A 26168-nucleotide genomic window follows, 5' to 3' on the forward strand; every position below is an offset into this window, starting at 1 on the left:
AAGACTCCATCCCAGGACTCTGGGATCACGACCTGAGCCGAAGGCAGACACTCAACCAACGGAACCACCCAGGCAACCCCCCCTTTTAAAATTTGATGTCACAGAATTAATGAATCTCTGATCTCTAAGTTGCAAGGAGTAATTATGCATGGTTATGCCTCAAACTCCTTAAAGACATTAGATAGACAAGTATCTCATGATCAAAAACTTCTCTTGATATTAGAGGAGCCTATTACCTATTCAGGCAGTGTTCTTCATGTCTAGACAATTCTGCCAGGTTTTCCTACGTTGCTTTAAAAATCTATTTCCCTATTGTATGTATCTATTGGTCCTTGATCCAAACATTGGGATAGTCTGTAAAGTACATCTATTCCCTCCCTCACAAGACAACTCTTCTATTCCTGATGGCATTTTTTTTTCTTTTTTTTTACTTTGAAATAATCCCTTCTTCCCTCAATTGCTATTTATAGGTATGGTCTGTATTTCTTTCAAAGTATGGTACCCATAACTGCATGTTATACTTCTAATCCATTTAGGTCTTATCAGCACACTTGGGATACTTCCTCCCTTGTAAGTAATATATTAAAGGCCTATTTTTTAACAATTACATGACATTACGTAGTTGTTATTTAACTAAAGTGAGCTAAAAATCCTCTCTCTTGTTAACTCTGCTGTTTTGCCTTATCTCTCCTTTGTTATACTTGAAGCTGAGTTGGGTTTTTGGTCCATATATAACACTACTTCTTTATCCCTCTTAATTTTTTGAAATTCATTCTAGTTCCAACCACTCAGTTTAGTTTTGATTGCTAAATCTGGAATTTCCCAGCTTGTCGTCCACAAACTTGACAAAGTTTCTTTTTGTAATTTCATCCAAGTTACTAATTAAAAATGTTGAATGGTACCAGGCCAAGGAAAAGTCTACAGAATGCAACAGGCTTCCTCCCTTCAACTTGACAAAGCTCAGCTAATCATCACTATTTATATAGAACCATGCCCCTAGTCACTGATGAATATAGTTGAAATATTTTTAAAGTGTTATACAATATTGCAAAAGACTATGTAATCTATAAGTTGCACCAAATAATTTCTATTTCCAGGTCAATTTTTAAAGCATTGACTTATTTCTTCATCTAAAATGTGTGTTTCAATGTAAGCACAGTTTTTGGGGGGGATTTGGGAGGTGAGTACATTAAAATATTAAAAAGGAACATGTCCCCTGTCCTTAAGTAGAAATAATATGGTATTGCTCAGGATCTGCTTATGAAGTCTAGATGCAAGGCACTGTGTCCACCAAAATGTTATGATTTAAGGATACCAGCTGTATAAAGAATCCCCAAATTCAACATCTGAAGACAAAAACTAAGAAAATTAAAGATTAAACAGAAAACAACTTTAAAATAAGCATAAGTAATCTCAGAGAGATTTGAGTAGATAAATCTTTAAAATTATAAGTTGCTATGAAATAGAAACAAAAATTTGGACAAAATTCAAACTATGATCCTCAAAAATAGTAACCCAGAAGCTGTTTATTCATTTTATTTCCAATATTTATTTATTTATTTATTTGAGAGAAAGAGCATGTATACATAAGCTAGGCAGGGGGTGGAGGGGTGAGGGGGAGAGGGAGAAGCAGATTTCCCACTGAGCAGAGAGCTGGGTACAGGGCTCTATTCCAGGACCCTAGGTCATGACCTGAGCTGAAGGCAGATGCTTAACTGACAGGACCACGCAAGCGCCCCCAAAAACTGCCCATTCTTAAAAATGGCCGTATTTCTCACTCTACTACTGACCTAGGGAGTTTGTTATGGTAGATAGTCCAAAGCTTCAACATCCAGACTCTATGCTTAATAGCTTTATGAGGATATTTGGAGACCCTGAACAAATGGAGAAGTACCAACAAAATAGTGCAAGTGCTTTTCATTTCCAGTTTGAAGTCTCTTCCCTTCATTAAGAATACAAAGAAGAAAAAAGTAATTGGTTCTTTATTGATTTATGTAGTTAAGTGAGATTGTGACTTAAATGACCAGATACTGTGCTTGTTCAAAAAGGACATAAAGAGACTGGATGGAATGTGATTTACTTTCTGAGCTTTTACCAATGAGAAATTAAGTTTCACCCTGGGGACCTTACATTCTTATATAATTTATTAAGATAAAATCATGCTCTGGATTGTTCTGTTGTACCACAGGGAGAAACTACTTTGCATAGGCTGTCAAACTTTAATTTTTCTCTTTACTTTTTTTTTTTTTTTTGGTGAGAAAATTTAAGTTCTAGCCTCTTAGCATATTTCAGTCAAACAATACAGTCATGCCAGTTATAATCACCATGTTTAACATTAGATCCTCAGACCTTACTCATGTTATAGCTGGAAGTTTGTACCCTCTTGCCAGCATTTTCCTATTTCTCCTACTCTGCAGTCCCTGGCAACAACTTTTCTACTTTCTTTCTGTGAGTGTAACTTATTTTTTCTTTTTTTGCTTCCACACGTAAGTAATATTTTGCAGCATTTATCTTTCTCTATCTGGCTTATTTAACTTAGCATAATGCCCTCAAAATCCATCCATATTGTTGCAAATGGCAGGATTTCCTTCTTTTTCATGGCTGAGTAATACTCGTGTGTGTGTGTGTGTGTGTGTGTGTGTGACATCTTTTTTATCTACTCATCCCTTGAGGGACATTTAAGTTTTTTCTATATCTTGGCTATTGTAGATAAAATATTTCTTTTAAAAAAGAATAAAAATGATGTCATTTTCTGTACAATTTCTTTTGTGACTTGTTACTCATTACTACTGTGATTTGCTTCCCATTAACCTGATGTTTGATGAGTTCTCAGTGATTCATATGTCATGTCTGGTCTGGACAAAATCATTTTAGAGGCTAATAAATAGAGACTGTTTTCAGAGACTCAGAGAAAAACTTTTGTATGTTTCCTTCTAGGCAAACTCAGGTTTTGGCATAAGTGTTCTTCAGTTTGGTGACACGTATACAAAAAATGTTTCCTTAAATATTCTTTAAACTTCAGAAATAATTAAATATTTAGTGTGTTAGAATGGAATGGAATAATGCATTATAGAATGCATAATAGAATAGAAAATGCAATACTGATGGGTAAATTGTAGTGGACAAAGTATTTCTTAAGGAGAAATTTCCTCTTAGTAGCCACAAAAAGCCCTTTAATCTCTACTAAAAGCCCCAATCTACTTTTGAGATTATAAAAGGTTTTCACTGGAAAACATTGCAGAAATTCCCAGTGGGCTAACAGAGAAAGAAAAGATTTAAAAGTAGCAGCTAAGCTGACACCCTGGGCCATTCTGCTAAGGTAGGAAAAAAAAAAAGGCACAATTGCCTCGGACAGCATCATCCACAGTAGTGGAATTCTTGACTTCTTGCTGATATATCCTCTCCCTGACAAGGAATGTAACAATGAAATTTACTATTCATTCATTCTCAAAATCACTAGTGAATACTGATCATGTGTCAGGTAGTGGAGATGCAATGAAAAAAGTAAAAAGCCTGTCCTCAAGGGATTTTATATTCCAGTGGGAGGGGAAGACAATAAACAAACAAGAATTGGACAAATTTATGTAAGTGAATATCAAATAACAGTTAGTGTTGTAAAGAAAGCAAAAAATAGTGGGTTTCAGAAGGATTAGAGGAGAAGGACCCACCTTAGATTTAAAAAAAAAAAAAATGATTAGCATACTTTTTTAAAAAGCTAGGTCTGACGATTTCCCCCAATGAAGAGGGCGAGCCTGCCAGGTGAAGATTAGGAGGATGAGTGAGACCAATGCTACTGGTGACTAAGGACAAGGGAGCTGTGAGCTGAAGCCACAGTAGTAAGAAGAGGCCAGAATTACATAGGACTTTAGGGAAGAGTCTGAATGTCACGATAGTGTAAGGGAAGCCAGTGGATACATTCAAGCAGAGAAATGATACGATGTCCTATAGTTTATATGTTTGAAGATTACTTAGGTTGACAGCAGAGGGGCTAGAACAGCAAGAGCTGTTTAAGAGACTGTTCTATAAGATGATGCCTGGATGGCAGTGGGTAGAAATGAGATTTCAAAATTGAGTTGTTGGGACTTAATACATTTTTTAAAAAATTACTATAAAGGAATACCTAGTTAGTCAATGCCAGACTTCTTTTTAAAATAGAATGTATTATGCCACATCTGTTTAATCTTCAAAGGTCCCCAAACATCCACAAGGTAAAGGCCAATCTCCTTATACAAGAAACCCTTTAAGTTAACAGCTACATAGCTTTTCAGGCTCTGCTCCTAACATCACCTTCTACACTTCAGCTACACCAAACTACTCAGCTTTTCTTTTGTCATTGCATTGCACATGCGGTGAACACCACCTGGAATGCCACTTACTCTCTCATGCAACCCAAGAACTCTGAGTCATCATTCCCAACCCTCAGGACACTCTCATAATCCCAGAGACAAGTTAGTTGCTGCTTCTCCATGAGATCATTGCAGCCCAAGTGTCTTTTAATTTTGTTTTAAATTTCTGCAGCAGACTGAGATCCCTGAGGGCAAGGACTATGCTTTGTTATTTGTATTCCTGGAACCTATCTCTCCTGAGTTTTTTTAACTGCTTTGGAAATGAATAAATAAATGGGTGGAAACTTTCCACCCATTGAATGTTTTCCACCCCATAAATGTTACTGAAATGCTGTTGAAAATTGACAGCATTTCAGTAACATTCTTCACATTATTATTAGTTTGAAAGTTGGCAAAAGTTATTTTTGCCATTGTCTTACACCATCATGAATAGCATCTCTTTTTCTTCCTATCACCTCACAGATGTGCTTCTAGCACAAAGTGACTGGACATTTTTCTATGTGCTGTGGTAAATGTGTCACACTCAGTAAGGGAAAACCAGCAGAAGACAAGCAAGACAAGGACCAAGAAGAAAAAGTCCAAATGAAGCACAACATCCCTGTACTAAACAGCATCTGTCTCACCGTGGGGCATATGAGGCTCAGGCACACTCTTATCACCCAAGAAGTGTCTTAGAATAGAGCCTCCTTTAGGCTTTTCCTGATTGTTTGGACTACCATTGGACTTTTTTCACTGTTGGGACTTTATGTTATGCAGAGCTGGGAATGTCCATCAGGTAGTCAGGGACAAGCTGTGCATACATCTTGGAAGCATTTCATACATTTACTACTGTCTTCCCCTGATTTTAATCATCTTTACTCATTGATCCAATAGGACAGATCATAAAGCAACCACATTTATGAAGTTCGTTATCACACCTGTTTGGACAAACTATGATACCCAATATGAGGCTGGGAAATGGATCGTGACTGCCTGCATATGTGAGTATAGTACTTTGCCCTTCAGGCTCTTAGAATCTTACCCGAATCAAGGAGACTTCATAGGCTATTTTTAAAGCCCTATCAACCTAATATTTCAAATTTAGCTAAGGGCCAGTCTATTTGTGGAAAGTAGTCATTTGTATTTCTAATAATACTAAATGTTTAAACTTAGGGCCTTCATGTCCCTGAAAGTTACATTCATATATTTCATCTTGATTTTTACTTACAAATTTTATGTAAAATAACTGGAAACTTCAGGTTCATTACCGCCTAATAATTTATGAACCTGGACTAAGAGTCTAAGTCCCAAGTTTAATTCTGTTCCATTCTATTCACTTATGAATCTTCTGTATGTTAAAAATGATGGAGACATTGAAATAAGGTCTTCCACAATTAGCATATATTCTATTGAGAGTGTAAGACATATATAAAGACTAGCATAAGCAAAAATATTTCAAATGTGAAATAATTCACATTTGCACTGGGGATCAGAAGTTTCTTAGAGAAGATGACTATCAAGATAGACTTTGAAAGACTGAATTTTGATGCAGGACATATGCAGTAGAGCATTCCATGTGCAGAAAACAGGACAAGCAAAGGTATGAGGACAGGAAAATAAGAGAAGCATTCTTTGTGAATGTCCTCCCTGAAATGGTGTATGTAACAGGTGCATTCAATTTTCCCCATGTAGACGGAAGAGAAACCTGGTGAGATGCAGTGAGGTGTTGAGACAAAATTCTACTTTAGGATCATTTTTCCAAATTCATCAGCCACTTTAGTTAATTAATTAATTTATTTATTTACTTATAGTAGACTCCACAGCCAGCATGGAGCCCAATGTAGGGCTTGAACTCACAACCCTGAGATCAAGACCTGGGGCAATATCAAGAGTCAGACACTAAACTGAACCATCCAGGTGCCCTAAGCCACTTTAGTCATGGGTTGTAGAAGGGTAGGAAAAACAAAAGTAGATAAAATCTTAAAACTACTATGTAAAACTATTTCTTTATCAAATGGGAAGTGTAGGATTTTTGTTTTCTTAAACAATGGGCTTTTCTGCTATTCAGAGCCCTTCCTGAGTATTGATTCTTATGAGAAGCTGTGCCTGTGACATAAGCAGCATAAGGCTGTGTTTCACTTACTGCACTCCTTCTTTCTATTGGAACCATAATATTTATGCACTGCAGGAATGTGAACTAGGAAAGCAAAGTGCAGGATACCTTCATGGATGCAAAGATCTTGATGCTCATCCTATATCTAGGAATGACTACTTTGTTTTTAAAGGTAAGTCTAAAAACTAGGCTTATGCTAAGTAAATAAATAAACAAAAAAATACCCATGAAGTAGTTAAGTAAATATGAACGACTCTATTACATGAATATCGATATAGTTCTCAGAGACTAAGATAGACTGTTTAGTAGGTTCCAATTTGCGTCACCAAGCCTCAAATGCAGCCAGTATTAAGTGCTCTGACCATAAAAAAGTAAATCTGTCCAGCTTTTACATTTTCAATAGCTTTTCAGCATATCTCATTTAATCATCAAAACCAACCTATGTTACCTAATGACCATTTAAGGAAATCCAAATATTGTTTATTCATAAAAGGCATCTTAACAGGTTTTTTTGGTTTTGTTGTTTTTTGTTTTTAATTTTGACACTAGGATGTGAATTTCGGAGAGGCAAAAACAAGAATATTTTTTAAGAAGACAAAATATAAGTCATAAGTGCCTAAAGATAAGAAATATTTATAGGCAACATTATCATAATACACAGCAATAAACAATGGTTATCAGAAATAATTGGTTTTTTAGAAATATTTTTTTAAAAAGCAAGGGATCTTTGAAAACATGATTTGAGAGAATATCAAAAAGCACTAACATTTGTTTGTGATTAAAAGGAATTTCTACTATTCCAGACATAAAATAACTCAGTCATTTTATAGAAAAGAAAAAAAGATCCAAGCTCTAATTGTAATCCTTTATCCTTTTGTTCGTTCATGTAACAATTTACAGTAAAAGATTTAACAATACACTTTTTTATGTTTGTATTTAGCTAATACAGGTTTATAAATACACAATAATCGATACATATAAAGCTTTAAAATATTAACAATATATCAAATAAAAGCACATGTATCTTTTTCCAGTTATATAGATATATCTTTTTCAAAATGGTAATTATGCATATCATAGTAAAGTTACCATTTTGGAAAACTATAAAAATTTTCTTAACAAGCAAACAAATATATACTTCATAAACATCCTATAGCATAAATAAGGTGAGTTTTATGCCCACTTTACGGATCAGGAAGTGAGACTTGGGAAGATTAAGTGATTTCCCAAGGTTACCCAGAAAGGACATTCATGAAACCTTTCATTTGACAAATGCTGGCTCTGGCCCTGCTACATGCTAAGCATTAGCTAAACAAAGACCAACTAGGCATACCCTTGTCCTTGAGGAGCCACACCCCATCTTGAATGCAAATCTTCAAAATCTTAGATAGGTATTAAAACAAACAAATAAAATAACCATAGTAATAGACTAAGGAAAAGGCACTTGAATATCAAGTTGGATTTAGGTTCCAATTCTACTGTAGCAGTGTGGAGCCATTTGAGAAAATTACTGAAATATGCCAACTTTCATTTTCTGAGGCATTAAATAAGTGGCTCTCAGGTGAAATTCATAAGGACTTATCAATACTGAAAATTCAACGAAGTGTAGAGCATTTTGAATTGGTACTTATAGGTCTAAAGTCAACATTAATGAGCTTGCTATTTTTGTAAGATATGTACTTTTTAAAAACCTTCTGGCTATAGTGTTTGTTTTACATATTACTAATGTACTTTTAAGCCATGAAAATTAGCTCTATCTGAAGAAGCACCAGTAACGCCTCAAATTAAGTCAAAACCTTCACAAAATTATCTTTCAACAAGCATGTATTTTCCTCTCAGAGAGAAAAAAAAGTGGCAGGGGGAAGCATTTTTGCCCGTAAGGAGATCTTATTAGGGATAAAGGAGAAAACCAAAACCAAAACAACTATCTAAAATATACATGTCTACCAAAAATAGTCAGGCCTTAGGAGCTGGAAAATCTGTTCCAAACATGATGTGGAAATTAGAAAGAAACAGACACAAGTTGAACTGACAGGATAGCCAGGAGAAGGCCAGTTGGCTGTTTCCCAAGATACATGGCAGATGTTCTGGCATTCCCTTACCTAAATTCAGGTTCTGCCTTCAGATATATAAAATCAGAGATGGGCCTTGGCATTAAGCTGAGAGTGGATCCCTCCATCAAAGTGATACACACAGATTCTAAGACTGATAAATAAAATCAGAATGCAGTACCATGTTATTCTCTAAGGAGGAGATATAGAACTGTTGTTGTTGGGCTTCCATGATTTTGTGAAAAATGTGTTTTCTTCCACTAGTGAGATCTGCACTGAAACATAAATGGTAAACAAAAGAAGACAGAATAAGGGGTATCTGGTTATTTCCCCAACAGAGATACCATAATCAAGGCTTTAGACCTGAATACTCTTCCACCCAAGAAATGCCTCCGTGGACCTGACAAGGACCACTTCTCTCACCTTCTGCCACTTCTTCCAGTTGGTCATTCCTTAGATATGTTAGTTCCTCCCAGAAAACTTGCCGCTTTTCAAATCCATGAAATATCTCAAATGTATAGAATATAACAAGGACTCCATATCCCACACATTCTAGGTGCTATCTTTGTTTCAGACTTCTTTTTAAAGAAATAAAACAGTATAAAATGAACTAAAGCTTCATTCTTCCATCTTACTCTCATCACCTTTTTCTTCCCAGAATAAATAACTGTCCTGATATAAACATGAATTGCCTCATGCATATTTTAAGAAAATTCTACAACATATGAATATTTCCACAGTTGTGTCATTTCATAAATAGTACTACCTTATACATATCTATTTGAAGTTCCTGGTTGTCTGTCAACATACTTTTTAAAAGATAAGACCACGTTGATATATTTGGCATAGCACACTATGGCAGAAAATAGACTTTATGATTTTATGTGTGGATATATTTTATGTTTATGTGTAAGACACCTGATACAGAGCTCACAGGGCTAAAATCTAGATGTAGGCAGGGCTGCATTCCTTTTTAGAGACTCTAGAAGCAAATCCATTTCCTTGCTCAAATAGGTTATTGCCAGAATTCTCTTCCTTGCAGTAGTATGTCTGAAGTCCCCATTTCATGCTGCTGTCCTCTGAGAGTTGTTTTCACCTTTTTCTTCTTCTTTTTCTTTCTTTTTTTTTTTTTAAGATTTTATTTATTCATCTAAGAGAGAGAGCGCGCGCAAGCAGAGGGAGGAACAGAGGGAGAGGGATAAGCAGACTCCAAGCTGAGCACAGAGCCCGATCCCAGGACCCTGAGATCAAAAGGGAGACTGACCCAGGTGGTCTGGCTTAATGAGGTGAACCCTTTAAAAAAAGGTCTAGAAGAAAGAGGCTGTCTCCTCCACCAGCCTTGAAGAAGCTTCTATGGCAACTTATTGTGGACCCACAAAAACAGGCATGGGATCTCCCTGCCAAATCTGCTTGTAGCCAAGGTAGTCACCAGAGCTGAGACAGGAATTTTCCAGCCATGGTTACGTCACCATTTTGGTGACCTGAATGGTTTCCAAGGGCCTGAGTTAAATTATCCAATTCCCTGCCCAAAGAGCTAAGACTGCATCTATATCAAATTCATGTGAGGAGGTTGGCTGCTAAGACTTGTATGCGGAATTGATTTTGTCTACAATAACTAACATACAGTCTTGTTTCACTATTTTTATTTTTTAACCTTTTATTTCTACCTTTGAAAAAACTCTAGTTTAGATACCCCTAAATCTGATTCCCAAACTGCTGCATTTTTATAGATATCCCAATTTCCTATAAAATCTAGAAAAAAATAGAGAAGAAAATTATGAGGACCCACGTGAGAGTAGAGTTTGGCCTAGTATGCCTTTATCAATTCAGCACTAGATAATTGTGGGGAGCAGAATCTAGAGAAATGTTTGTAAACATGTATGATGTGGATACTCTTTTTCTTTTAGTTTTTTTTTTTTTTTTTTTTTTCAATCTATATGCTATTTTTTTTTTATTTTATTTCCAGCATAACAGTATTCATTATTTTTGCACCACACCCCGTGCTCCATGCAATCCGTGCCCTCTATAATACCCACCACCTGGTACCCCAACCTCCCACCCCCCGTCCCTTCAAAACCCTCAGATTGTTTTTCAGAGTCCATAGTCTCTCATGGTTCACCTCCCCTTCCAATTTCCCCCAACTCCCTTCTCCACTCTAAGTCCCCATGTCCTCCATGCTATTTGTTATGCTCCACAAATAAGTGAAACCATATGATAATTGACTCTCTCTGCTTGACTTATTTCACTCAGCATAATCTCTTCCAGTCCCGTCCATGTTGCTACAAAAGTTGGGTATTCATCCTTTCTGATGGAGGCATAATACTCTATCCCCAGGGGTACAGGTCTGTGAATCACCAGGTTTACACACTTCACAGCACTCACCAAAGCACATACCCTCCCCAATGTCCATAATCCCACCCCCTTCTCCCAAACCCCCTCCCCCCAGCAACCCTCAGTTTGTTTTGTGAGATTAAAAGTCACTTATGGTTTGTCTCCCTCCCAATCCCATCTTGTTTCATTTATTCTTCTCCTACCCACTTAAGCCCCCATGTTGCATCACCACTTCCTCATATCAAGGAGATCATATGATAGTTGTCTTTCTCTGCTTGACTTATTTCGCTAAGCATGATACGCTCTAGTTCCATCCATGTTGTCGCAAATGGCAAGATTTCATTTCTTTTGATGGCTGCATAGTATTCCATTGTGTATATATACCACATCTTCTTGATCCATTCATCTGTTGATGGACATCTAGGTTCTTTCCATAGTTTGGCTATTGTGGACATTGCTGCTATAAACATTCGGGTGCATGTGCCCCTTTGGATCACTACGTTTGTATCCTTAGGGTAAATACCCAATAGTGCAATTGCTGGGTCATAGGGCAGTTCTATTTTCAACATTTTGAGGAACCTCCATGCTGTTTTCCAGAGTGGCTGCACCAGCTTGCATTCCCACCAACAGTGTAGGAGGGTTCCCCTTTCTCCGCATCCTCGCCAGCATCTGTCATTTCCTGACTTGCTGATTTTAGCCATTCTGACTGGTGTGAGGTGATATCTCATCGTGGTTTTGATTTGTATTTCCCTGATGCCGAGTGATATGGAGCACTTTTTCATGTGTCTGTTGGCCATCTGGATGTCTTCTTTGCAGAAATGTCTGTTCATGTCCTCTGCCCATTTCTTGATTGGATTATTTGTTCTTTGGGTGTTGAGTTTGCTAAGTTCTTTATAGATTCTGGACACTAGTTCTTTATCTGATATGTCATTTGCAAATATCTTCTCCCATTCTGTCAGTTGTCTTTTGATTTTGTTAACTGTTTCCTTTGCTGTGCAAAAGCTTTTGATCTTGATGAAATCCCAATAGTTCATTTTTGCCCTTGCTTCCCTTGCCTTTTGCGTTGTTCCTAGGAAGATGTTGCTGCGGTTGAGGTCAAAGAGGTTGCTGCCTGTGTTCTCCTCAAGGACTTTGATGGATTCCTTTCGCACATTGAGGTCCTTCATCCATTTTGAGTCTATTTTTGTGTGTGGTGTAAGGAAATGGTCCAATTTCATTTTTCTGCATGTGGCTGTCCAATTTTCCCAGCACCATTTATTGAAGAGGCTGTCTTTTTGCCATTGGACATTCTTTCCTGCTTTGTCGAAGATTAGTTGACCATAGAGTTGAGGGTCTATTTCTGGGCTCTCTATTCTGTTCCATTGATCTGTGTGTCTGTTTCTGTGCCAGTACCATGCTGTCTTGATGACGACAGCTTTGTAATAGAGCTTGAAGTCCGGAATTGTGATGCCACCAACGTTGGCTTTCTTTTTCAATATCCCTTTGGCTATTCGAGGTCTTTCCTGGTTCCATATAAATTTTAGCATTATTTGTTCCATTTCTTTGAAAAAGATGGATGGTACTTTGATAGGAATTGCATTAAATGTGTAGATTGCTTTAGGTAGCATAGACATTTTCACAATATTTATTCTTCCAATCCAGGAGCATGGAACATTTTTCCATTTCTTTGTGTCTTCCTCAATTTCTTTCATGAGTACTTTATAGTTTTCTGAGTATAGATTCTGTGTCTCTTTGGTTAGGTTTATTCCTAGGTATCTTATGGTTTTGGGTGCAATTGTAAATGGGATGGACTCCTTAATTTCTCTTTCTTCTGTCTTGCTGTTGGTGTAGAGAAATGCAACTGATTTCTGTGCATTGATTTTATATCCTGACACTTTACTGAATTCCTGTATAAGTTCTAGCAGTTTTGGAGTGGAGTCTTTTGGGTTTTCCACATATAGTATCATATCATCTGCGAAGAGTGATAATTTGACTTCTTCTTTGCCGATTTGGATGCCTTTAATTTCCTTTTGTTGTCTGATTGCTGAGGCTAGGACCTCTAGTACTATGTTGAATAGCAGTGGTGATAATGGACATCCCTGCCGTGTTCCTGACCTTAGCAGAAAAGCTTTCAGTTTTTCTCCATTGAGAATGATATTTGCGGTGGGTTTTGCATAGATGGCTTTGATGATATTGAGGTATGTGCCCTCTATCCCTACACTTTGAAGAGTTTTGATCAGGAAGGGATGCTGTACTTTGTCAAATGCTTTTTCAGCATCTATTGAGAGTATCATATGGTTCTTGTTCTTTCTTTTATTGATGTGTTGTATCACATTGACTGATTTGCGGATGTTGAACCAACCTTGCAGCCCTGGAATAAATCCCACTTGGTCGTGGTGAATAATCTTTTTAATGTACTGTTGAATCCTATTGGCTAGTATTTTGTTGAGTATTTTCGCGTCTGTGTTCATCAAGGATATCGGTCTATAGCTCTCTTTTTTTGGTGGGATCCTTGTCTGGTTTTAGGATCAAGGTGATGCTGGCCTCATAAAATGAGTTTGGAAGTTTTCCTTCCATTTCTATTTTTTGGAACAGTTTCAGGAGAGTAGGAATTAGTTCTTCTTTAAATGTTTGGTAGAATTCCCCCGGGAAGCCGTCTGGCCCTGGGCTTTTGTTTGTTTGGAGATTTTTAATGACTGTTTCAATCTCCTTACTGGTTATGGGTCTGTTCAGGCTTTCTATTTCTTCTTGGTTCAGTTGTGGTAGTTTATATGTTTCTAGGAATGCATCCATTTCTTCCAGATTGTCAAATTTATTGGCGTAGAGTTGCTCATAGTATGTTCTTATAATAGTTTGTATTTCTTTGGTGTTAGTTGTGATCTCTCCTCTTTCATTCATGATTTTATTTATTTGGGTCCTTTCTCTTTTCTTTTTGATAAGTCGGGCCAGGGGTTTATCAATTTTATTAATTCTTTCAAAGAACCAGCTCCTAGTTTCGTTGATTTGTTCTATTGTTTTTTTGGTTTCTATTTCATTGATTTCTGCTCTGATCTTTATGATTTCTCTTCTCCTGCTGGGCTTAGGGTTTCTTTCTTGTTCTTTCTCCAGCTCCTTTAGGTGTAGGGTTAGGTTGTGTACCTGAGACCTTTCTTGTTTCTTGAGAAAGGCTTGTACCGCTATATATTTTCCTCTCAGGACTGCCTTTGTTGTGTCCCACAGATTTTGAACCGTTGTATTTTCATTATCATTTGTTTCCATGATTTTTTTCAATTCTTCTTTAATTTCCCGGTTGACCCATTCATTCTTTAGAAGGATGCTGTTTAGTCTCCATGTATTTGGGTTCTTTCCAAACTTCCTTTTGTGGTTGAGTTCTAGCTTTAGAGCATTGTGGTCTGAAAATATGCAGGGAATGATCCCAATCTTTTGATACCGGTTGAGTCCTGATTTAGGACCGAGGATGTGATCTATTCTGGAGAATGTTCCATGTGCACTAGAGAAGAATGTGTATTCTGTTGCTTTGGGATGAAATATTCTGAATATATCTGTGATGTCCATCTGGTCCAGTGTGTCGTTTAAGGCCTTTATTTCCTTGCTGATCTTTTGCTTGGATGATCTGTCCATTTCAGTGAGGGGAGTGTTAAAGTCCCCTACTATTATTGTATTATTGTTGATGTGTTTCTTTGATTTTGTTATTAATTGGTTTATATAGTTGGCTGCTCCCACGTTGGGGGCATAGATATTTAAAATTGTTAAATCTTCTTGTTGGACAGACCCTTTGAGTATGATATAGTGTCCTTCCTCATCTCTTATTATAGTCTTTGGCTTAAAATCTAATTGATCTGATATAAGGATTGCCACTCCTGCTTTCTTCTGATGTCCATTAGCATGGTAAATTCTTTTCCACCCCCTCACTTTAAATCTGGAGGTGTCTTCGGGCTTAAAATGAGTTTCTTGGAGGCAACATATAGATGGGTTTTGTTTTTTTATCCATTCTGATACCCTGTGTCTTTTGACAGGGGCATTTAGCCCATTAACATTCAGGGTAACTATTGAGAGATATGAATTTAGTGCCATTGTATTGCCTGTAAGTTGACTGTTACTGTATATGGTCTCTGTTCCTTTCTGATCTGCCACTTGTAGGCTCTCTCTTTGCTTAGAGGACCCCTTTCAATATTTCCTGTAGAGCTGGTTGGTATTTGCAAATTCTTTCAGTTTTTGTTTGTCCTGGAAGCTTTTAATCTCTCCTTCTATTTTCAATGATAGCCTAGCTGGATATAGTATTCTTGGCTGCATGTTTTTCTCGTTTAGTGCTCTGAAAATATCATGCCAGCTCTTTCTGGCCTGCCAGGTCTCTGTGGATAAGTCAGCTGCCAATCTAATATTTTTACCATTGTATGTTACAGACTTCTTTTCCCGGGCTGCTTTCAGGATTTTCTCTTTGTCACTGAGACTTGTAAATTTTACTATTAGGTGACGGGGTGTGGGCCTATTCCTATTGATTTTGAGGGGCGTTCTCTGAACCTCCTGAATTTTGATGCTCATTCCCTTTGCCATATTGGGGAAATTCTCCCCAATAATTCTCTCCAGTATACCTTCTGCTCCCCTCTCTCTTTCTTCTTCTTCTGGAATCCCAATTATTCTAATGTTGTTTCGTCTTATGGTGTCACTTATCTCTCGAATTCTCCCCTCGTGGTCCAGTAGCTGTTTGTCCCTCTTTTGCTCAGCTTCTTTATTCTCTGTCATTTGGTCTTCTATATCACTAATTCTTTCTTCTGCCTCATTTATCCTAGCAGTGAGAGCCTCCGTTTTTGATTGCACTTCATTAATAGCTTTTTTTATTTCAACTTGGTTAGATTTTAGTTCTTTTATTTCTCCAGAAAGGGCTTTTATATCTCTCGAGAGGGTTTCTCTAATATCTTCCATGCCTTTTTCGAGCCCGGCTAGAACCTTGAGAATTGTCATTCTGAACTCTAGATCTGACATATTACCAATGTCTGTATTGATTAGGTCCCTAGCCTTCGGTACTGCCTCTTGTTCTTTTTTTTGTGTTGAATTTTTCCGTCTTGTCATTTTGTCCAGATAAGAGTATATGAAGGGGCAAGTAAAATACTAAAAGGGTGACAACAACCCCAGGAAAAAATGCTTTAACCAAATTAGAAGAGATCCAAAATCGTGAGGGGGGAGAAAGGGGATAAAAAGAGGTTCAAAAAGGAAGAAAGAAAAAAAAAGAAAAAAAAAAAAAAAAAAAGAAAAAAGAAAAGAAAAGTATTAAAAAAAAAAAAGGAAAACACCTAAGAAAAATGTAAAAAAGAAAAAATATATATATTAGATAAACTAGTAAAAAATCGTTAAAAAAGAAAAAGGTAACAGTTAAAAAAAAAAAAAATTTTACCCGAAGGCGAGAAAGAAAAAAAAAATGAAAAAGAAAAAAATTAAATTAACTGCAAGACTAAAAAAAAATCACAGGGAAAAAGCCATGAGTTCCATGCTTGGCTTTCTCCTCCTCTGGAATTCTGCTGCTCTCCTTGGTATTGAAACCGCACTCCTTGGTAGGTGAACTTGGTCTCGGCTGGATTTCTTGTTGATCTTCTGGGGGAGGGGCCTGTTGTAGTGATTCTCAAGTGTCTTTGCCCCAGGCGGAATTGCACCGCCCTTACCCGGGGCCGGGGTGAGTAATCCGCTCGGGTTTGCTTTCAGGAGCTTTTGTTCCCTGAGCGCTTTCCGTAGAGTTCCGGAGGACGGGAATACAAATGGCGGCCTCCTGGTCTCCGGCCCGGAGGAGCCCAGAGCCCAGGGCCGCACTCCTCAGTGCGCCCTCAGAGAACAGCGCCCAGTCACTCCCGTCTGCCTGACCTCCGGCCGCGCTCCGAGCTCACCGAGCCTGCGACCAGTTCAAGGTCACACCGAGCTGCGAGCTTACTGTCGGCTCTGTCTCTGTAGCCGGCTTTCCCGTTCCAATACCCGCAAGGTCTGCGACACTCAGACACCCCTGATCCTTCTGTGACCCTGCGGGACCTGAGGCCACGCTGAACCCGCGTGGGCTTCGCCCCGGTTTCGCCTCTGGAGCGATGTCCCTCAGCGGAACAGACTTTTAAAAGTCCTGATTTTGTGCTCCGTTGCTCCGCCGCTTGCCGGGAGCCGGGCCCTCCCCCCAGGGTCTATCTTCCCGTCGCTTTGGATTCACTTCTCCGCCGGTCCTACCTTTCAGAAAGTGGTTGTTTTTCTGTTTCCAGAATTGCTGTTCTTCTTCTCTTTGATCTGCCGATGGATTTTCAGGTGTTTGCAATCTTTAGATAAGCTATCTAGCTGATCTCCGGCTAGCTGAAGCAGTCTCAGCCTGCTACTTCTCCGCCATCTTGACTCCTCCCTTTCTTTTAGGTTTTAACTGGCTAACTTACAGTTCCCTGATACTTCTCTACATGAACAATAGGGATCATCAGTTTATTTAGTATCGGGTCTATTTCATTCCAAATCTCTATATCCTGAGATCAGCACTAAAAATGAACTAGATTCTCAATAATGAGTTTTCTTTTACTAATAACTTTCTTTTCTTATTCCCTCCCTGCCTCCCAGACATATTTGGTAATAAGGCCCTAAGCCACATTCAGAGACTCCTATTACAGTTGTCATGCTTGCGTCAGTGAACTGAACTCATCAATCATTATAGCATCCAGGTAAGAAAATCAAATGCACGGTGGGTTATTTGTGTTTTCAAAGCTCAGCTAAGGAAAATCAATAACTTCTTGTGTTTTGTGTCACTAATGAACAATAGCCAAGCCTTTTGATTATCTCTTAGTCTTGTTTTTACCATAAATCTATTTCAGGGATTTCAAATGTTAAAATAGAGATTCTGTTTGGTCATGTTTGTCTTTCTCTAGTTAATGCATAAATGTGGCCCATTTTAAATGGACTCTGAAAGAGTCAATCTTTTCCAGGATGTGGGAAAGCAGGGTTTGCATGAAAACTGTTTAGTAACATCACATACTGCAAATAGTTGTCAGTCAGGATAATTGCAAAACAAAGTGAAAATGTGGAAAACTGCTGAGTGAATGAATCCACAGGGAGAAGAGCCAACTGATGAACACAGCAAAACAAGCTGTGAAAAATCAATGCTAATACACACCACCTACCCAGTGTCCTTAAAATCAGATGCCTTATTTGGCCACCTTGCTTGGCCACCCCACAGCTGGCTAGAATAATGATGGGCCCTCACAAAGCTGCTCAGCAAAGTAATTGCAAAGAGAAAAGAGGAGATTAGGCCTGAGCTGTGCTGGAAGGAGATTTTGGGAAAATGTTTCTAATTTAGATGATTAGGAAGGATGGAGCAGTTCCCACCATCATTTGAGTCTTGGGTATTTTTATTAAAATGATAATAACAAATTCGTTTTCCTAATCTTACCTCATTTTCTATAACAAACTTGTGAAATTGTTGCTATCAAGGGTAACATTATCCTTATCTTCAGATTGAGTAAACCAGCACATTCAAAGTGACCTAACAGATTTATCCAAGGTCATATGAGTAAACAGTCGAGCTCAGGACTGACTATCAGACTCCAGTCTTAATGTCTTTTCCACCTTGCCATACTTCCTCTAGCTAGTAATGACTGAGCTCTGCTTCTGTCCATGCAAGATAGGATATGGCTTCCATTTTTCATTTTCTCTTGGTTGTCTTATTGAGTGGTTGCATTAAATCTCAGTAAACAGTACTTGTCCTATCTGCTCTTTTCCATCCTTTTTCTTACTCCTAATCAGCAACTTGGAAAGAAAAAAAAAAGGTAAATACAAGGGGATTTCCAGTTCTACTGTCTGGTTCCTGTGTGGTCTTTGATTTTTCAGAAGAAAAAAAAGTACCTCAATATGTGTGCCATCTGAATATCTCTCTTTTTCTTGTCTTACATATTTACATAAGAAATATCAGTTGTTGTGTTTGCAGAGCATCTGATGACAGCTAACACCTCTCATTCTTCACATCCATTTTTTCAGGCTCTTGTATGTGGGCCCAATCGAAGGGCACCTTCCCTGCCGTTTAAGCAGGATCCAGATGGAGTGTTCATACTGTTCCCTGCTCTTTTCTTCAAAGTAAGTAAATCTGATGTGCATCTTATAGAAACTGTTACTGTCAAGAATTCTTTGCTTGTCCCACTCATTTTCTATATTCATTTACATGAGAATGCTGAGATCTCCACCCAGCTTTAAGATAAGGAATGCAGGGGCGCCTGGGTGGCTCAGTGGGTTAAGCTGCTGCCTTCGGCTCAGGTCATGATCCCAGGGTCCTGGGATCAAGCCCCGCATCGGGCTCTCTGCTCAGCAGGGAGCCTGCTTCCTCCTCTCTCTCTGCCTGCCTCTCTGCCTGCTTGTGATCTCTCTCTCTGTCCAATAAATAAATAAAATCTTTAAAAAAAAAAAAAAAGATAAGGAATGCAGGGGCCCATGTTTTGCTGAGTCCCAAAGAACAACAGCACCTTAGGAAGATTCCTGTTCTTACCTAAGTAAGAGCCTGGGCCAGAGACTGAGCAGAGATAAAGATGTCGAGTCTGAAGATAGGAAGGCTCCCAGAAACAGTAAGTAATGCTTTAACTGAGTTGTCATGAATTGGAAATTTCCCTGTGGTTAGGGAAACAGGAGAAAAAGGGATAGTCAAAAAAGAGATTATATAAGAAGAAGATACTGAACATAAAATGGATAACTTGCACTTAGTTTTTCAGTGCTTACTGTGTGCTACACACTAGATGTCTTCACAAGATGGGGTAGAGATTGGCTTGAAACAAGACATTGGGCAGCCAGATGGTCTTTTAAAACAATGAAACACATCATTTGGTTCTCCTTCAAAGGCAGGTTCCCCTTGTAAACAAAATAAAATCCAAATTCCTTAGTGTGACCTACAATGCCCAATGGGATCAGCCCTGAGAATTTCTACAAGCGCATTTCCTGCCACATCCAATATATTTCAGTCCCTCTGGCTTTTTTTTTCTGTTTTACTGGGCAAATCTTTTTGCTTCTCCAGGGCATTTGTATTTATTGTTTCCTGACCTGCTTATCCCTTAACTTTCAGGTCTTACCTCAAATACTTTGAGAAGTCTTTCATTAGCATCTTGAGATAGAAGCCATCTTTCCCCAACTCATTGCCCAAGACTATCTCTGTCCCATCTCCCTGTTTTACATATAATCCCATAGTATTGAATAAACCTAAAATGTCTGTTTGCTTTATATTATCTGCTTTCTCCAACAATTATAGAATTGTTATAGAAGAAGAAATCTTATAGAAGCTCTGTGGAAAGTGAAACCTTTCTGTCTCTTAGTACTCTATCCTCAGCATCTAGAAGACTTGGCAATCATCTGTTGAATAAAGGAATGAATCACTGTCACGAGGGTGAGTAAGCTGAGGAGTACTCATGATCAAAAGAAATGATATTATTTTAAAGGGTTTTTCTGGGTAGGGTTTTCCAGAGAGAAAACTTTAAAGGCTGGGGGTGACTGGGTGGCTCACTTAGTTAAGCATTTGACTCTTGGTTTCGGGTCAGGTCATGATCTCAGGGTTGTGAGATCAAGCCCCGCATGTGGCTCTGCACTAGGCATGGAGCCTGCTTAAGATTCTCTTTCTTTCTCTTCCTCTGCCCCTCCCCTCATGCTTCCTTCTCTAAAACAAAAAAGAAAAAGAAAACTTAAAGTCCGAGTTGATAAGACATAAATAATAATCCATGAGTAACTACCTTATAAAAGTTTCTTAAGAAAGGATCTTAATATAGCAAGCATGACTATATTCATTGCGAATATATACTAATGAATTCAAATTTTATCTGTATAACACTACTCATTCTTTGTGTTGGTAAGGCATGGTAGCTATGATGTATCTTCTGGTGGAAGACATTTTCCAACTCATCATCATTCCTTCAGCTACTGGCTCTATGTCAGACTCTCAGTTATAGGATTAATGTATGTAACAGCTTGAAAGACCAAGGCCAATCAGAGTGAGTAAAATATATACTATCTAGGAATGCCTTACTAAATTTCTTGAGAATTTTTAACTAGTATATATTAATGCATTATTTATATGATTTCTTATTAAATTTTTAAAATAAACCCCAGAAAAGCAGAGAGAATCTTTGAAAAAAAAAAAAAACTTTTTTCTTAATTTTTTGAAGTAGACTCCATGCCCAACATGGGCCTCAAACTCATGACCCTGAGATCAAGAGCCACAAGCTCTATCAACTAAGCCATGCAGGCGCCCCTTGAAAAAAAATCATTCTTTACCCAATATCTATATATCTAGGAATTTATTCTAAGATTAAAATTTAACAAAAATGAAAATATATGTGTGACAATGTCAACTATATCTTTATCTGCAAGACCAAAAACATACAAGAGAAAATATCCATTAACTTGGTGGACAACTCTATGGATAACAAAAATGATATCTATATAAAACCGAGAAATATTTGTATAACAAAATATTTAAATGAAAATAACATAATAAAATATAACATTAGGGGCGCCTGGGTGGCTCAGGGGATTAAGGCCTCTGCCTCAGCTCAGGTCATGATCCCAGGGTGTTGTGATCGAGCTCCGCATCGGGCTTTCTGCTCAGCAGGGAGCCTGCTTCCCCCTCTCTCTCTGCCTGCTTCTCTGCCTACTTGTGATCTCTGTCTGTCAAATTAATTAATTAATTAATAATCTTTTTTAAAAAATAGCATTAGTAGTATGATATGTTGGACTTTGGAATATGACATCCTTATTAATATAGCCAAATCACATGTAGTTGCTTATAAACCATATGAGCTTTGGTATATCCATTAACTTTACTAAACTTCTGTTTTCTCATTTATTAACTAGAAATATCAATAGCACCATTTCTATGTCATAGGAGCAATTTTTTGTTAACTGAAATTCATTTCTAAAAATTTTATTGAAATGCCTCATTAAAAATATTCATGTGAAAGTCATTGACTCTCAAAAACTATTACCTTCTTTGCAAAACATATTACTTTTTTTTAAGATTTTATTTATTTATTACATTACATTTTAGATTTAACTTTTTGTATCTCCTCATTGAAACAGAACCTGCTGCTGTGTTATAAAGTGCTTTGCCAGGCTTACTATACAATCTTGCTGGTGAGTATTACATAAAAATTAAGAACTAAAACTAAACAATAAGAAATAAAGTACTAATCACTTAGCAAAGCTGTGGTTTTCATGAATTACATTCTTTTTTTAAGATTATTTATTTATTTATTTGACACACAGAGAGAGAGAGATCACAAGTAGGCAAAGAGGCAGGCAGAGAGAGAAAGGAAGCAGGCTCCCTGCTGAGCAGAGAGCCCAAAGTGGGGCTCGATCCCAGGACCCTGAGATCATGACCTGAGCTGAAGGCAGAGGCTTAACCCGCTGAGCCACCCAGGCACCCCTTGAATTATATTCTTATTTACCATCATAAGCCACTTTTTCTTCAGAAGAGAGGTAATGAAGTTTTATTCAGGGACAATTAAGATATGTTGAACTATTGGGGTGCCTGGGTGGGTCTGTAGGTTAAGCATCCAACTTGGTTTTAGCTTAGGTCGTAATCTCAGGGTCGTGATATTGGCTGCCAGTCACGCTTTGCTCCTGGCATGGAGTCTGCTTAAGACTCTCTCCCTCTACCCCACCCCACCTCTTCAAATAACTTACTAAGAAAGTAAGTGAATAAATAAATAAATCTTTTTAAAGAGATGTTGAACTATTGATAGAGATGAAAGAAGAAAATAATCAGAAGAAAAGAAAGCAAAAGGAGTAAAAGAACTCTGATAAAGAGAACAGACGCGATGGGTTGTTGAAATGCAGCAATAAATCTGGGTAGGCTTTTCACAGATGGCTGTGATTCCAAATGATGAGATAGGATATCTATGAGCTGCATTTTACTCGATAGTTTGATTTCAATGCAGCTATTCTAAAATTTAGAAAAGTTGAGGTATATGGCATACTGTTCCTGGCTCATGAACTTACGCTCAAGGCTGTGATACAAAATACATTACTGAGTGTACTACAATGCCCCCACGCATTAGTGATACAGGCTGTGGTGATCACATTTGGCTAAAAAACTAGCTAGCTTATTGATTCCTGTAATGTTGGCAGCACTCAATGAATATTATAAATACCAAGAGATATTTTTATCTCTTCTTTCATAAGTTTATTAGAAGATTCGTGCTTTTTTACCTAAAGATGTTTTTGTTTATGATGGTATTACCAATTTGAAATAGTGCAGTAATACATCCCGAAGCATTTTAATCCAGAAAATCAGCATTGAGAGTTAATGTGTTTCTTAAATGTAAGGCACAGATAAAATAATTTTAGTTTTCCATTCTCTTGATGCTTTTCATGACCAAATGAAGGTTGGGTTAAAATGTTAGAGATTACCATGGGCAATCAAGAGTCATGTATTCCTGTGACTCAAATTTCTTGTGTTCAGGGTCATCTCTAATGTCAAAGATGGCTCTGAATTTGTCACTATGTTAGCAAAATTAATACTATAATTCTTGACCCACTGTTTTTATTTCTAACATGAGGTGCAGCCATGGGGTAGAGTAGAATATGGGAGACAACATGGCAACAGATGTAGGCAACTTACACCAGGAAAATAGGACTGGTGAAATTAAAAGGAAGTGTTAGAGAGGATAGGCAAATTGGTAGTTCCTATATTTATATACTCATATATTTTTGTTTATATTTTATAACATATATTTTTGTTTTCTTTTATCTGTAGTTAAGAGTCTTCCTCCCTGGGTACCTGGGTGGCTCAGTTGGTTAAGCACCTGCCTTCAGCTCATGTCATGATCCCAGAGCCCTAGGATTGACTCCCATGCAGTCTCCCTGCTCAGTGAGGACCCTGCTTCTTTCCTTCTGTCCCTCCCCCAACTTGTGGGCTCTCTCTCTCTCAAAAATAAATAAATAAATAAAATTTAAAAAAAAAAAAAAAAAGACTTCTTTCCTGTAGTTTATTGCTTGTGTACACTCTTCCTGGAAATATTCCCTCTCTAGGGGATAAAATCAACTCCTTAATTGGAATTGGAATTTATCTTGAATTCCTACATATTTCTTGAGAATACATTTAATAGTAAAAAATGGTCTTCAAATTTACAAAGGCTATAGTAAAAAATACAAACTCAACACTCTTTCCATTGCATCCTGTGACTTGTAATGACACCCATGCAAATGAAATAAAAGTTTGTATGTGTAAAATGCTAGGACTTCCCTTTTTCACTTCCCTCCAAAATACACTCACATGTATGCATCTAAAAGCATTTAGCAGTGTCTAGCACAAATCAGGCACTTAATAAATATTACTTTCCCTTTCCTTTGTGTAGAACTGTGTTCATCACCAAGAATTGCCTTGGGGAATAATGGATAAGGCAAAAAGCAGGGAGTAACTCAGCTGTTAGAAATGTGAGCTTCAGGGGCACCTGGGTGGCTCAGTGGGTTAAAGCCTCTGCCTTCGGCTCAGGTCATGATCTCAGGGTCCGGGGATTGAGCCCCACATCAGGCTCTCTGTTCTGCAGGGAGCCTGCTTCCCCCTCTCTCTCTCTCTGCCTGCCTCTCTGCCTGCTTGTGATCTCTCTCTCTGTCAAGTAAATAAATAAAATCTTTAAAAATAATAATAATTTCCTTTGCTGTACAGAGCCTTAACAACAACAACAAAAAAAAGATAGAAATGTGAGCTTCAGTATCAGACCTGGTTTTGAATACTGACTTCACCATTTAGCAGTTCTCTGTCCTTAGGAAAATTAGTCAAACTCCGATTCTTAGTTCCCTCATACACAAAGTAAGGATACCACTAGGCCATAGGATGGTTGTTAAAAGTGATGAGCTATTGTATGCAAAGCATTTAACAGCATACCAAGCACATAGTATGTACTTAATTATAAAAACAAAACATTTTAAATTTAAAAAAAAGTAGTGCATACTTACATATTATTAGAGAAATGGAAAACAAATCACAATGAGCCATTAGGATAGCCACTATCAAAAAAATAAATAAATAGAAAATAGCAAGTATTGACAAAGGAGGGTCCTCAAAAAACGAAATATTAGAATTGTCATATGATCTAGCAATCCTACTTCTAGATATGTATCTAAAAGAACTTAAAACTGGATGCAAAAGTGATATTTACATACCCATATTCATTGCATTCACAATAGCCAAGAGGTGGAAGGAGCCAAATGCCCATTGATAGATGAATAAAGAAAATGTAAATATATACAATGGAATACTATAGCCTTTAGAAAGAAGGAAATTCTATCACATGCTGTGACACGGATGAACCCTGAGGTTCATCCAGTCACCAAAAAAAAAACCCTTAATTTTGTATGATCACACATATATGAGATGTCTAGAGTAGTCAAAATTATGAAAACAGAAAGTAGAAGGGTAGTTTCCAGGGACTGGGGTGGGAGGGTGAAATGGGGAGTTATTCAATGGGTCTAGGGCTTCAGGTTTGTAAGATAAAACTCTTAGAGATCCGTTACACAACAATGTGAACATAGTAAAGATACTGTATACTTAAAAATGATTAAGAAGGTGAATTTTATATCATGTGCTTTTTACGATCAATTTGTTTAAAAAAGTCATACTAAAAAAAAAAAAACAAAAAAACAAAAGAGTGTGTCTGTAAGGATATGCTCTCCAGTGTTTCTCCAATGCCAGAAGAGACCATAGGAAGTAGGAAGGAGAAACAGAAGTGAAGAAAAGAATGACCTTCAGTGCTATAAATATGTTTGTGGGCTTACTTAAGGTTAAAGGGAGAGGAAAGGCCATGTAACATAGAAAAGGTTGATCAGAAGCAACATTTTCCTTCAGCTTTGGGGATACTCAAAAGAAGACATTGAAAATGACCCATTATGGGTAAGCAAGTGTCTGTGAATGTATTTGTGTAAGTGCTTTGGCTCAGAACTGGAAGTAAGAAGTGTTGTGAGGAAGGACACAAAGCTTTGAAAAGGAGAGAAGGAAGAAAGCATTGCAGAAAAAGCCTGTAGAAAAGTGGTGTCAGGATGATGAGTTTGAATCCTCTTTCCACTGCTTGCTTATCCTCCCAGGGAATGACTTCATTCATCATTAAAATGGGGATGATCTTGCTTTTCTAACAGAAGTATTGGGAGAGTTAACCCATGACAGTGTGCCTGAAACATTCTTTTTATCACATGAAACAGAATACACATTTTAGTTGTGATTTTTTCAGGTAAGCAAACTTTGGCTATGGGGAAAAACAATAAATAATTTCCACATGCCTAACTCACAGGACTAATCACTTATTATTTTGTATGTACTATTAGTCTTGTTTACAGATGTCAATATTGATACAGGAGGGAAGTGTGGGCTGCTTCTTATAGTCAAAGTGACAGTGT

At 37.6% G+C, this 26168-nt stretch overlaps 1 protein-coding gene and 1 long non-coding RNA gene across 9 annotated transcripts in view; both read left to right on the forward strand.

Moving 5' to 3' along the window:
* RIPK2 (receptor interacting serine/threonine kinase 2) overlaps positions 1 to 18869 on the forward strand; it is a 52133-nt gene extending 33264 nt beyond the window's left edge. For 4 of the 6 annotated variants that reach the window (XR_004279504.1, XR_004279508.1, XR_004279507.1 and 1 more), the window contains 4 exons: positions 5220 to 5326; positions 6514 to 6610; positions 17373 to 17473; positions 18783 to 18869. The gene's annotated coding sequence lies outside the window, so the exon portion shown is untranslated. Of the gene's footprint in view, positions 1 to 5219; positions 5327 to 6393; positions 6611 to 17372; positions 17474 to 18782 lie in introns of all 6 variants that reach the window. The other 2 variants (XR_004279505.1, XR_004279506.1) reach the window with 2 other exon arrangements.
* A 344-nt stretch (positions 18870 to 19213) lies between these two features.
* The window catches only part of LOC116574824, a 38080-nt gene continuing 31125 nt past the window's right edge, over positions 19214 to 26168 (forward strand). For 2 of the 3 annotated variants that reach the window (XR_004279511.1, XR_004279512.1), the window contains exons 1-4: positions 19214 to 19360; positions 20035 to 20169; positions 20631 to 20767; positions 21855 to 21908. This is a non-coding gene — a long non-coding RNA (uncharacterized LOC116574824). Of the gene's footprint in view, positions 19361 to 20034; positions 20170 to 20630; positions 20768 to 21854; positions 21909 to 23532; positions 23568 to 26168 lie in introns of those variants that run through there. The other variant, XR_004279510.1, reaches the window with a different exon arrangement.

Source organism: Mustela erminea, chromosome 16 (genome assembly GCF_009829155.1).
Source record: "Mustela erminea isolate mMusErm1 chromosome 16, mMusErm1.Pri, whole genome shotgun sequence".
NCBI lineage: Eukaryota > Metazoa > Chordata > Mammalia > Carnivora > Mustelidae > Mustela > Mustela erminea.